The 14,212-nt window shown below is 43.0% G+C and overlaps 1 pseudogene; it reads right to left on the bottom strand.

The window, feature by feature from the left end:
- Positions 1-3,753: 3,753 nt before the first annotated feature.
- Positions 3,754-14,212, bottom strand: part of LOC144578635 (putative E3 ubiquitin-protein ligase DTX2) — a 31,248-nt pseudogene continuing 20,789 nt past the window's right edge.

Below are 14,212 nucleotides of genomic sequence, written 5' to 3'. Positions count from 1 at the left end.
TATACTGATATTTATGTACTTGAAAGCATGTTATCTTTTGAAGTTTTTCTGTGGGAGTCCATAAGCTTACTCAAATGATGCTGAAATTGCTCAAAATAGTTTTAGAGTCTCTCTCTGGATATGGGCTCAAAAGTCAGTGCATAAATTATATAAAATTTGTATCATTTTGTGACCAAGATAAGAATCATTTTGTGAACTGTACTAACAAAACCAAAATAATTTAATTTGGTTTGCAAATGCTCTGCAAAGTACAATTATACTTGCTCTGACTTGTGAAGTTTTCTAAAAAAATCAAATAAGTGAGCATGTATTATTTTTACAGTATATTAAATAAAAGTTGGAATAAAAATACTCAAATATCACATATGACAAAAATTGCTAAGGGAAATAATTTAAGATTATAATGAAGTACTATTTTATAAAGTAATTGTAAAAATAGAGTTTCAAAACATAGTGACTTCTCTGAGACAGGAACTTACTCTGAAGTGTGAATAGAAAAAAATCCAGCTGGCACTTTGGCTAATAAGAGTGCAAAATGCTACAACTTCTTGGGAGGGGCATTTGGCAATGTCTAGCGAAATTGCATAGACATTTATCTTTTAATCTCACAACCTTAGTTCTTGGAATTTTTCTTTGAGATACCACATGGCAGCTGCAAATCAATTCATGTGTAGTTATTCACTGTGCCATAATCTGAGATAACTAATGGTGGAAGCAATGTAAATGCCTAACTACAGGAAGCAAACACGAGGCAAGCTGGGGATGCTCTGCTGTGCCAGAAAGCAAGAAAAGTGCTAAAACAAAGCAAAAATCGCAGAGGGATATGTGAGAAGGACGCAGGTGCTCACTGAAAGGGACCCCCACCAACCATAGTTGAGACCATTTGAACATTTAAAAAGGGCGGAATGGGTTATATTATATTAACGAAAATAAATAGAGAAACCTTCAAGTCCTTAGTAACACATTTTAAATAGGGGCAAGGCAGCTCCTGTTCATGAAATAATACTTTTTAATAAATATCGGAGGAATGAAGGCATTTAACAATAAAATTTTGCAGTTACCACAGTAATGATTGATTTCAGCAAGAATCAGCAGTGAACCTAAAATCACTGGCTGAAGAGTTAAGCACACAATCTCAAAGCATCACTCCACAGATTACTTTTAAGTATAAAGAGGAAAAGGATACACCTTGAAGAATAGATTAAAGTCAGAATTGCCCAATCACGGGACAAGCTGATGATGTGAAGGAAGCAGACTACAGTGCCAGGTAGTTTTCTTGTCAACGCTGTTTAACCTTCATCTTATTAACTTAAGATCTATACATTTATGAAAGAAGATGTTATTTCTTGCAAAGGGTTACAGCCTGCAAGGTGGCCGTCCTGTGGGCTGGGAAGTGGGTGTCCAGCAAAGATGAGAGACAGGCACTTTAAAGGAGGAGAGGTTGGAGTTGGAGCTCATAATAAATGGATTGGCTAAACATACATATTCAACAGGTTACAGAGAAACTACGACTATTCCCCAACATAGGCCCAGGTTCATCTTGGGGTGGAGACTTCATATTTAAATGTATTACTGTCAGGTTCTACGTGACCAGAGGTGCAGCAGAGACATGACGATGCTAGTGTTCACCTTCTGTGAACTGGCCAGAGCCAGACTGTGGTCGGTGATTTTCTCATCAGGAGGAGGTTACTGAAGCACTGTCTCACCCAGTCAAAGCTGTAGTCATGGCTGGTTCACTTAGTCAGAATCTGTGAGCCAATGAGTCTCAATTGTTCTAATATTGCTTATCTCAACTCTCGTCCTTGTTTAGTTGCTGGAGAAAAAGAAAAGAAAAATCTTTGTGTCAGGCAGTGAGAACATAGTTTATTCTTTAAGGGTAGGCATGGCTTTAGGTCCTATTTATAATTTGGTTCTTATTGCCACAAAAAGTCTTTTCTGTCACTCTTCTGATCTCTATTTTAACAAAAATGCTGGTCAGTTGTTATATCTAAACCCCAGAGCGGGGGACGGGGTGGTGGGAGTATAATGAGACATGTCTGACCTCCTGTCCCATCATGAGTTTCTATGGGGTTCCCTTGGCCAAGAGAAGGTTGGTTTGGTCAGTTGAGAGCAGCGGGACTTAGATTTATTTTTAGTTTGAAATCTAATCAAGATAAACAAGCAAATCCAGATAGTGGATGATTCTGAGCAGACTTCAAAAATGCTAAGGTCTTGAACAGCAAATCACTGTGAGGGGACTGAAAAAGTGTGGTAGCCAGATGTCATGGGAGGCCTTTGATTTCATCCTGAATTTATAAATCAGAAAACAGCAATGAAGATCATTTTGGTGACAACTGGAGAAATTTTAATGCCATCATATTAAATATTGAATTTTTGGAGTTGTTAATGATTTTGTGATTCATAGGAAGTGTCTTTGTTCTTGAGAAATACACACTGAAGTGGAGGTGATGACTGCAGCGTATTTCCAAACATGTGTGTGCGTTTATAGAGAGAGAGAAAGAGAAAAAAGTAACCTGGCAAAGCATTAACAATTGGAGAATTTGGAAGGAGAGTTTATTATTCATTGTACCATTATTTCTCTTTTCCCGCCAGTTTTAAATGTTTTGAAAGAAATTGGGGGAAATTCAGCTGATGATTGTACAGCTACGCTTGATGCATTAATCTACGAAATGTGGTGAGATGACTGGTATAAATTTCATTATTTTTATCATTTAAAGTAAACCATAATATCACTGGCAGGAACCAAGAGTAGGTGTTAATAAGACCTGTATACATTAGAAGTAGTTGGCAAGTTACTAACTGCACTATTGCCTGCTAATGCAGAGCTTACACGCGATAAACACTACAATCTTCTGTTAGTGAGTTAGTGGGGTCTACGTTTTCACCACTACTACGTTTATTAAGTAATTTCAACTCCACTTAGTGTCATTTACATTTACAATTAAATTGTTAATATCACTTAAATTTATAATTATCATTTACATTTACAATTTATAATAGTACAATTACTTCGTATTGAGTAAATGCTAAGGCTAAAAGACTTCTACCCACAAATGCTTTCTATGCTGATGCCAAATGTGGAGCCGATAGTTGGAGAGGTGCCAGCACCTTTCGGGAGCACTAATTCAGGCCATGGCCGCAGTGACTAAATGGTCTAACCCTAAACGAAGCACACATCTGGCTACATGACCCAACCTTTTATCTCTTACTTATTTTTAATGGGCTGATTTTTATATTGAAGGAGATGTCTCCTTCAATATAAACTGGCTTCATTAAACAATTAAGCTCTTAAATCCTGATGATGATGGAATATTTGGTGTAGAGAATAACAATTTTCATAGATGATGAAATAATAGAGGGCTTAAATTCCCGAAGAATTCCAAGTGAAGCTTTTTTTTTTTTTTTTTTTGGCTATAGAGCATTTGTTGCAAACAAGACTGAGGTAAACGAAGCTGACTCAGAACCCACCCTGAGCACTGCGGGCCGGAAGCAGCCCCTGGAGGACAGATGGGCCCGAAGCAGCCCCTGGAGGACAGATGGGCCCCGTGCACTGAGGTAGCTGCATCTTAAGCCCCCAGGAGTACAACTGCCCAGGGCTGCCCAATTCCCAGAGGGGAGGAGGAGGAAGAGGCAGGCAGGGTGGAGCCCTGGCTTCAGGTGGGGTGCACCCCACGCCTCCAACAAACCTCCCAGCCTCTCGGGCCAGGCACTTCCGCCTGCCCACCCAGCCAGCCATGGGGCAGCAGGGCGGGCATGCTGGGGTCAGAGGTCACTGCTGCTCCAGGCAGTCCTCGGTCACCCCCTGGGCAGCCAGCTCGGCCAGCACATTCTGCAAGTAGTTGGGGTCGGGGTAGCTGTGGCCCGTCACATTGCGGTCCATCTCTGTCTTGTGGTGGATCTCATTCCACACCACTGTGTCTGTCTCGCCCGTGGTGCTGGACGTGCCCACTGTGAAGATGAGCCGCCTCTTCCAGGCCACCTTCAAGAGCTCCAGGACCTTGCAGCCCTGGGCGTTGTCTGGAAGGTAGCACTGGCAGTGAACGGCTTTCCGGAATTGGGGTGCTCGGGGCCCTGGAAGCTGTGCGGAATGTGGTAAACTATGAGGATGGTCCCGCAGTCTCGTGGCCAGGGAGCAACATCTGGAACCGTAATACCTCCGTCTTTCCCTGGGGCTGGGTCCCCGTTTTCTCTCCGTAGATGGTTTTGCAGGAGGGACACTGCAGACTTCCATCCTTGTTGCCATTGCAGTACATGGCCAGCAGGCATAGCAGGTGGAAGGCGTGGCTGCACTTGGTAAGGCAGCCCACAGCCACGGGCCCGATGGCCTTGGTCAGTCATGTCGCTGTACCCAGACGCTGCGGACAGCTTCTCCATATAGATGATGCAGTCCTCATCTGGGGGCACTTTCAGCTCTTCCGTGTAGTTTTTTATGACCTGCTCTGGTTCTGGCTTCGGGGTGCCTCCTTTCATGGACATTTTCCTCAATTTCTTAACTGAACTGTGACTTTTAGAGGCCAGACGGGAAGCGGGAGGGCTGGCGGGCTAGGGTGCGCGGCTAAGACACACAGGGAGTCCAATGGCTGACATCAGAACACTCGTCATGCCTGCGAGCGCCTGCTGGACTCTGCTGGGCTTTGGCATCTGCACAGGCACGGTGGCAGGGACTCTCCCCGGGCTGCTCGAGGAACCGCTGGGGAAGGAGGCACTGACTGCACTGAAGGGCTGACTGCACCGAAATTCCCATCATAATAGAGGGCTGAAATTCCCAAAGAATTCTAGGTGAAGCTTCTAACACGACATGGGATTGCCCATGGAGAATGTTAGTCTCATCTGCAATTGGTCAGTGCTTTTCATCAACACATAATTATTTAAGCTAATAAACCAGCTAAGAATGTTCTAATGAAAAGTATCCCAAAGAGAGAGAAAGGGAATTATTAAGATAAAGTCCTCAACCTTCTAAGTATACAAAATTACACCTGTTTATTAAGACGATCAATAAATCCACTCCTCAGCCTGTTGCACACTATTTGTTGGTGTACATCAATCAACTATGTTCAAGAACTAATCTTTGCTCTTCCAGGTTATCGTGGAAAAGATCCAGGGTGCAGGTGTTTCATGCTTATCCACAACTCTGCTGTTTCCTAGGAGCCCTGACATCTTCATGAGTCTTTTTAAATCTCCTCCTTACTCCAGTCCACTGTCCTCATCAACAACAAACGACTCTCTTCCATTTCACAGTGGCTGTCCACCCTCCCACGTTCTTCTCATACCCCTTCGTTCACCCCCACCATACCTATTATCAGTGCTTTTGAAGACCCACCCAAAGCCCCTTTTTATAGTGATGGTGCCCTCAAATCAGGGAGGAATATCAGCTGACTCCCTACTACTGCAAAAAGCAAATCACAAGCCCTCCTTACACTCTCATATGATGCTCCAGCCTGCTCATGAAGATTGGCACAATCCCATCACCAATCGATATTGACGTTCCTGGTGAGTCAGCTATCTGTGTAAGAAACCACACTGAGACTTAGTGGCTTCAACACCAACAGCCATTGATTTGTTCTTGATTCTGCAATTTGGGCAGGGCTTGTAAGGGACAGCTTCTGTCTTCTCTGTGTGGGATTAGCAGGGCAGCTCAAATGTGGCTGCATCACCCGCATGCACGTGGCCTCCTCACAAGGCTGGTCTGGTGGTGCTGGCAGTTGATGAGGGGCTCTGTCAGGGGTATTGACAAGGGGCTTCAGCTTTCCTCTGTGCGGCCTCCCCATGTGTCTAGGATGGGCTTCTCGCAGCATGGCAGTTTCAGAATAATGAGGTTTTTTATATGGCTGTTGGCTTAGCTTTCTCAATGTTTAGGCCTCGACCTGGCAAAGCATCACTTCCACCACGTTCTTCTGGTTAAGGTGAATCACAAGAGACCAGATTCAAGGGAAGGAATGACACAAGGATGTGAATACCAGCAGGTATGATTTATTGGGGGCCATCAGTGTATCAAACTACCAGCATCTGATTCATCAAGAAAAGATTGAAGTGTGACCAGCAGGTTATGTGAGAAATGTGTGTTATCACTAAAAAAGTTTTACATTAACATGTTTACATTTTAAAAATAAAATTTACTGTTTCAGGAGTCATGTTTTGAGGTCCCATATAGAGATATGAAGTAACTTCTTCCTCGTTTATTCTGGATGGTGAGTCATGGCTGCCCATGCGTCATCCTGCAGATGGAGTTTCAGGCTTGTAACCTTGGGTCTGACTAGTCAACAAGTACAGTGGGTGGGGGTAGGGGTCCCTACTCTCCACCCAGGCCGAGGGTTAGGGACAAACTTTGGTAAAGAACAGATGAGGGTGATGACACCAACATGCTCAAAGGAGGGAGGCCCCAGTGACGCACACCAGTGATGTGGACATTGTAGGAGAAAACCAAAAAGACCAGACTGCAAGGGAATAAAGGGGAAGGAGGCCACATCAGCAGCAGAATAGAAGCAGCCGTTTCTTGCCTTCCATGGACAAAGAGAAAGCCATGGATCATCCTTTCAAATCACAGCAGTTCCGCTCCTTCTTCTGCTTAAAGGGAGAATTTAGACTCATGTAAGAAGGCTGGAAGAATTCTGGTATCCAGGATGTTGAACTGGCATGTTGAAGGGAAGAGCTGGGGCTATTGGCCAATGTGCCCAAAGGGATGGCCCCACCCCCTCACCAAAGCCACACTAGAATAAGATCATCATGCATTTTACCCCTGGATGTCTTAGGCCCCTGAGTACTACATGAGGGAATGTGCACTCCAATTTGATTTTCAGTCCCGTAGGGCCCTCTTTTATAGGATTCTCAATGAACATAACAATATAGCACTGGTGCCTTCACCTCCTTCCCTTGACAAGCTGGCAGGTGAAGCTGGTAAACATGATCTGCCAGAGTTTCATGTTGCTCCAGGTTTGAAACCCTGTCTCACTGATACAGCTTTGTTGGATGTAACCTAAAATGTTAGACCAGCCAGGATGGTTCAATAGCTTATGGGGAAAGTGAGCTGAAATATTTTATTTTATTTTTATATTATTTTTCTGAGGCAGGTTCTCATTCTGCTATCCAGGCTAGACTGCAGTGATTCAATCATAGCTTACTGCAGCCTCAGTCTCCCCAGCTCAAGTGATCCTCCCACCTCAGCCTACCAAGTAGCTGTGACTACAGGTGTATGCCACCACATCTGGCTAATTTTAAATTTATTTTTTGTAGAGACGGGGTCTCGCCATGTTGCCCAGGCTAATCTCAAACTCCTCGACTCAAGTGATCCTCCCACTTGGCCTCTTAAAGTGCCAGGATTACAGGAGAGAGCCTTGACTCCCGGCTTGGACTATTTTAAATAAAAGCAATACTTAGGAAGTCCAGCCTAGGGGATTGGACCCAGGGACCAGCCCAGTAGTGTAGAATGACTTAAACAGTAGCAAATACCAATGAACATATTCTAAGTCCTGTAGAACACAGTGATATCAATGAACTCTTGTGGGTGTAGGAAGCAGGGGTGATTGAATGCTGTCATCTATAGGCAGGTGTGTCTTCCTCTGTGGGTGAGTCCCCTCTTCTGATATACAGGGTGCTTCACACAGATCACAGCCACCATCTCCTGCTGATGAGGACAGATGGGAAGGGAAGCGTCTGGAGGGACTGATCCTGCTTCTTTGGTTAAGCTTTAATGGATACATTTAAAAATGAAAAAGACATTCCAGAAAATTTATCTCTGCCACAGGACTGCACTACAACAAATACTAGAGGTTCTTCTTTAAGCTGAAAGGAAATGACATAGCTGGAATCCAGAAATTATTTCCTCCAGGAAATGGAGGACGAGGCACTGTTTCAGGAGGAAGGGGGAATTACTTCATTTATGAGATCAACATAACCTTGATACAAAAATGAGACCAAGACATTGCAAGAAAAGAGAATCACAGACAACAGTATCCCTCATGAACATAGATATGAAAATCCTTGACAAAAATTTCAGCAACCCAAAATGCAGACATTTATAAAAGGATGATGTATCCTGATTAAATAGGGGTTATCCTAGGAATTCACGGATGGTATTGAATGAATTTAAAACTCAAAAAATCAATCAAGGAGGAACTCAAGATGGTGCGGTGAGAACAACCCAGGATTGAAGCTCTCAGTGAATACGCGGAGAGGGTGAGTCAGGGCCGCATTTCCAGATGAATCTTTGTTGCCCACAGAATGGGGAAATTCCCAGGTATAAAAGAGATGCGGGATGCCAGGCAGAGGCTTTGGCTGGTGCAGCCGGCGGCCAGCGCTGTAGCGCAGCGGCGCTACACAGCACTCCACACAAAGTGCACTGGTCCAGGTGCCCTGTTGAACCGACAATCTGAGACTTGAGAGGGCTGAACTTGAGACTGAATGGGACTTGGACAGTGAGCAGGCCCAGGAGATTCCAGGGAAACAGCGTTTGGGGTAGTGCAGTGGGACAAACAAAACGGCAATTCCAAACGCTCCAGGTGGAGAGGTTCCCTGCAGGCACAGCTGAACCCAGGACGGTGCAGCTCCGTGGGGGAGGGGTGTCCGCCATTACTGAGGCAATCCGCCCCTACTGAGGTACACGCCCATTGCTGACGCAGCCTGCCGTTGCCGAGGCAACCTGCTACAACAGAGAGACTCCGCCACAGAACATAGCCCGTGGCAGCAGGGCGGAGACTGCAGCAGAAGGGCAGAGCCTGCAACAACAGGGCGAACCTCATACCAGCAGGGCAGAGCCTTGGCAGGCAAATAGTGACTAGATGGCCTCCTAGCTGGGCAGGACAGCACAATGGACACTCATAAAGAAAACCCCAACCCCCCCCCAAGACAGAGCATCTGAGAAAAAAAGGGGTTTTTTATGAGTTCTGTTGCAGCAGAATTAAACGTAGCAGCCTAACAGCCCTGAATGAACAACAGAGCTCACAGCTCAGCACTTGAGCTCCTATAAAATACAGACTGTCTCCTCAAGCAGCTCCCTGACCCCTCTATATCCAAAACACTGACATTTGGCAGGCATCATTCTGGTACAAAGATAGCAGAAAAAGAAACTGGTAGCATCCCTCACTGTTCCGCAGCTGCTATAGGTGCACCCCAGACAAGCAGGGCCTGGAGTGGACCTCAGCAGTCGTACAGTGGAGGGGCTAGACTGGTAGAAGGAAAACCAAGTAACAGAAATATTTCATCATCAACAATCTGGGCATCCACTCAGAGACCCAATCGAAAAGTCAGCAACTACACAGACGACAGGTGGATAAATCCACAAAGATGGGAAGAAACCAGCGCAAAAAGGAAGAAAACACCCAAAACCAGAAAACCTTGCCTCCTAGTAAGGACCAAAACTCCTCACCAGCAAGGGAACAAAGCTGGACGGAGAATGACTGTGACGAAATGACGGAATTAGACTTCAGAAGGTGGATAATGAGAAACTTTTGTGAGCTAAAAGAACATGTTTTAAATCAATGCAAAGAAACTTAAGAACCTTGAAAAAAGATTCGAGGAAATGATAACAAGAATGGATACATTAGAGAGGAATATGAATGAATTAAAGGAGCTGAAAAACACAATACGAGAACTTCGCGAAGCATGCACACGTTTCAACAGCTGAATTGACCAAGCAGAAGAAAGAATATCAGAAGTCGAAGATCAACTCAATGAAATAAAACGAGAAACCAAGATCAGAGAAAAAAGCACAAAAAGGAATGAACAAAGTCGCCAAGAAATGTGGGACTATGTAAAGAGACCTAACCTACGTTTGATAGGTGTATCAGAATGTGACAAAGAGAATGAATCCAAGCTGGAAAAATACTCTTCAGGACATTATCCAGGAATATTTCCCCCACCTAGCAAGACAGGCCAACACTCAAATGCAGGAACTACAGAGAAAACCACAAAGATATTCTGCAAGAAGAGCAACCCCAAGGCACATAATCGTCAGATTCAACAAGGTTGAAATACAGGAGAAAATACTAAGGGCAGCCAGAGAGAAAGGTCGGGTCACCCACAAAGGGAGGCCCATCAGACTCACAGCAGATCTCTTGGCAGAAACACTACAGCCAGTAGAGAGTGGGGGCCAATATTCAACATCCTTAAAGAAAAGAACTTTCAACCCAGAATTTCATATCCAGCCAAACTGAGCTTCAGAAGTGAAGGAAAAATAAAACCCTTTGCGAACAAGCAAGTACTCAGAGATTTTGTCACCACCAGGCCTGCTTTACATGAGCTCCTGTAAGAGGCACTACACATAGAAAGGAACAACCAGTACCAGCCATTCCAAAATCACACTAAATGCTAAAGAGCATCAACATAATGAAGAATCTACATCAACTAATGGGCAAAACAGCCAGCTAGCATCAAAATGGCAGTATCAAATTCACACATAACAATATTAACCCTAAATGTAAATGTACTAAATGCACCAATCAAAAGACACAGACTGGCAAATTGGATAAAAATCCAAAACCCATCAGTGTGCTGTATCCAGGAAACCCATCTCACAGGCAAGGATACACCAAGGCTCAAAATAAAGGGATGGAGGAAGATTTACCAAGCAAATGGAGAGAAAAAAAAAGCAGGAGTTGCAATTCTCATCTCTGATAGAATAGACTTTAAAGCAACAAAGATCAAAAGAGACAAAGAAGGCCATTACATAATGGTAAAAGGATCAATACAACAAGAAGAGCTAACGATCTTAAACATATATGGACCCAATACAGGAGCACCCAGATACATAAGGCAAGTTCTTAATGACTTACAAAGAGTCTTTGACTCCCACCCAATAATAGTGGGAGACTTTAACACTCCACTGTCAATATTAGGCAGAACAACCAGACAGAAAATCAACAAGGATATCCAGGGCTTGAACTCAGACCTGGAACAAGCAAACCTGATAGACATTTACAGAACTCTCCACCCCAAATCCACAGAATATACATTCTTCTCAGCACCACATCACACTTACTCTAAAATTGACCACATAATTGGAAGTAAAGCACTCCTCAGCAAACGAAAAACAACTGAAATCATAACAAACAGTCTCTCAGACCATAGTGCAATCAAGTTAGAACTCAGAATCCAGAAACCAACCCAGAACTGCACAGCTTCATGGAAACTGAACAACTGGCTCTTGAATGTTGACTGGATAAACAATGAAATGAAGGCAGAAATAAAGAAGTTCTTTGAAACCCATGAGAACGAAGACACAACATGCCAGAATCTCTGGGACACATTTAAAGCAGTCTCTAGAGGAAAATATATAGCAATAAGTGCCCATATGAGAAGAATGGAGAGATCCAAAATTGACACCCTATCGTCAAAATTGAAAGAGCTAGAGGAGCAAGATCAAAAAAACTCAAAACCCAGCAGAAGACAAGAAATAACTAAGATCAGAGCTGAACTGAAGGAGACTGAGACATGAAAACCCTTCAAAAAATCAATAAATCCAAGAGCTGGTTTTTTGAAAAGATCAACAAAATAGACAGACCACTAGCCAGATTGATTAAAAATGAAAGAGAGAACAACCAAATAGATGCAATAAAAAATGATAAAGGGGAAATCACCACAGATTCCACAGAAATTCAAACCATCATCAGAGAATATTACAAACAACTCTATGCACATAAACTAGTAAACCTGGAAGAAATGGATAAATTCCTGGACTCCTGTGTCCTCCCAAGCCTAAACCAGGAGGAAGCTGAGACTATGAATAGACCAATAACAAGGTCAGAAATTGAGGCAGCAATTAAGAGCCTACCACACAAAAAAAGCCCAGGTCCAGATGGGTTCACAGCCGAATTCTACCAGACACACAAAGAGGAGCTGGTACCATTCCTTCTGAAACTATTCCAAATAATCCAAAAAGAGGGAATCCTTCCCAAATCATTTTATGAGACCAATATCATCCTGATACCAAGATCCGGCAGAGACCCAACAAGAAAAGAAGACTTCAGGCCAATATCCATGATGAACATAGATGCAAAAATCTTCAATAAAATATTGGCAAGCCGGTTGCAACAGCAAATCAAAAAAGTTATTCATCATGATCAAGTAGGATTTATCCCGGGGATGCAAGGCTGGTTCAACATACGCAAGTCTATAAACGTAATTCACCACATAAACAGAACCAAAGACAAAAACCACATGATCATCTCAATTGACGCAGAGAAGGCATTCGACAAAATTCAACAGCCCTTTATGCCAAAAGCCCTCAATAAACTCAGTATTGATGGAACGTATCTCAAAGTAATAAAAGCTATTTATGACAAACCAACAGCCAATATCATACTGAATGGGCAAAAACTGGAAGCATTCTCTTTGAAATCCAGCACTAGACAAGGATGCTCTCTTTCACCACTCCTATTCAATATAGTACTGGAAGTTCTAGCCAGAGCAATCAGGCAAGAAAAAGAAATAAAGGGTATTCAAATAGGAAAGGTGGAAGCCAAATTGTCTCTATTTGCAGATGACGTGATAGTATACCTAGAAGACCCCATCACCTCAGCCCAAAAACTCCTGAAACTGATAAGCAACTTCAGGAAAGTCTCAGTATATAAAATCAATGTGCAAAAATCACAAGCATTCCTCTACACCAATAACAGACTTAAAGAAAGCCAAAACAAGAACTAACTGCCATTCACAATTGCTACAAAAAGAATAAAATACCTCGGAATACAACTCACAAGGAACATAAGGGACTTCTTCAAGGAAAACTACAAACCGCTGCTCAACGAAATAAGAGAGGACACAAACAGATGGAGAAACATTCCATGTTTATGGTTAGGAAGAATCAATATCATGAAAATGGCTATACTGCCCAAAGTAATTTACAGAATCAACGCTATCCCCATCAAACTACCATTGACTTTCTTCACAGAACTGGAAAAAACCACCATGAACTTCATATGGAACCCAAAGCCAGCCCGCATAGCCAAGTCAATTCTAAACAAAAAGAACACAGCAGAGGGCATCACACTATCGGATTTCAAACTATACTACAAGGCTACAGTAATCAAAACAGCATGGTACTGGTACCAAAACAGAGATATAGACCAATGGAACAAAACAGAGGCATCGGAGGCAACACAACATATCTACAACCATACAATCTTTGATAAATCTGACAAAAACAAGCAATGGGGAAAGGATTCCCTGTTTAACAAATGGTGTTGGGAAAACTGGCTAGCCATGTGCAGAAAGCAGAAACTGGACCCCTTCCTGACACCTTACACTAAAATTAACTCCAGATGGATTAAAGACTTAAACATAAGACCTGGCACCATAAAAACCCTAGAAGGAAATCTAGTCAAAACCATTCAGGACATAGGAGTAGGCAAGGACTTCATGAACAAAACACCAAACGCATTGGCAACAAAAGCCAAAATAGACAAATGGGACCTAATCAAACTCCACAGCTTCTGCACGGCAAAAGAAACAGTCACTAGAGTGTATCGGCAACCAACAGAATGGGAAAAAATTTTTGCAGTTTACCCATCTGACAACGGGCTGATATCCAGAATTTACAAAGAACTCAAACAGATTTACAGGAAAAAAACAAACAAACCCATTCAAAAGTGGGCAAAGGATATGAACAGACACTTTACGAAAGAAGACATATATGAGGCCAACAATCATATGAAAAAATGCTCATCGTCACTGGTCATCAGAGAGATGCAAATCAAAACCACATTGAGATACCATCACGCCAGTTAGAATGGCGATCATTAAAAAATCTGGAGACAACAGATGCTGGAGAGGATGTGGAGAAAAAGAAACACTTTTACACTGTTGGTGGGAGTGTAAATTAGTTCAACCATTGTGGAAGACAGTGTGGCGATTCCTCAAGGCCTTAGAAATAGAAATTCCATTTGACCCAGCAATCCCATTACTGGGTATATATCCAAAGGACTATAAATCATTCTACTATAAGGACACATGTACACGAATGTTCATTGCAGCACCGTTTACAATAGCAAAGACCTGGAATCAACCCAAATGCCCATTGATAATAGACTGGATTGGGAAAATGTGGCACATATACACCATGGAATATTATGCAGCAATCAGAAATGATAAGTTTGTGTCGTTTGTAGGGACATGGATGAATCTGGAGAACATCATTCTCAGCAAACTGACACAGGAACAGAAAATGAAATACGGCATATTCTCACTCATAGGCGGGTGATGAAAAATGAGAACACATGGA

The sequence above is a fragment of the Callithrix jacchus genome, chromosome 1, assembly GCF_049354715.1.
Source record: "Callithrix jacchus isolate 240 chromosome 1, calJac240_pri, whole genome shotgun sequence".
Classification (NCBI taxonomy): domain Eukaryota; kingdom Metazoa; phylum Chordata; class Mammalia; order Primates; family Cebidae; genus Callithrix; species Callithrix jacchus.
The sequence above is the reverse complement of the archived record's forward strand: the minus strand, read 5'-3'. Positions and strand labels throughout refer to the sequence as shown.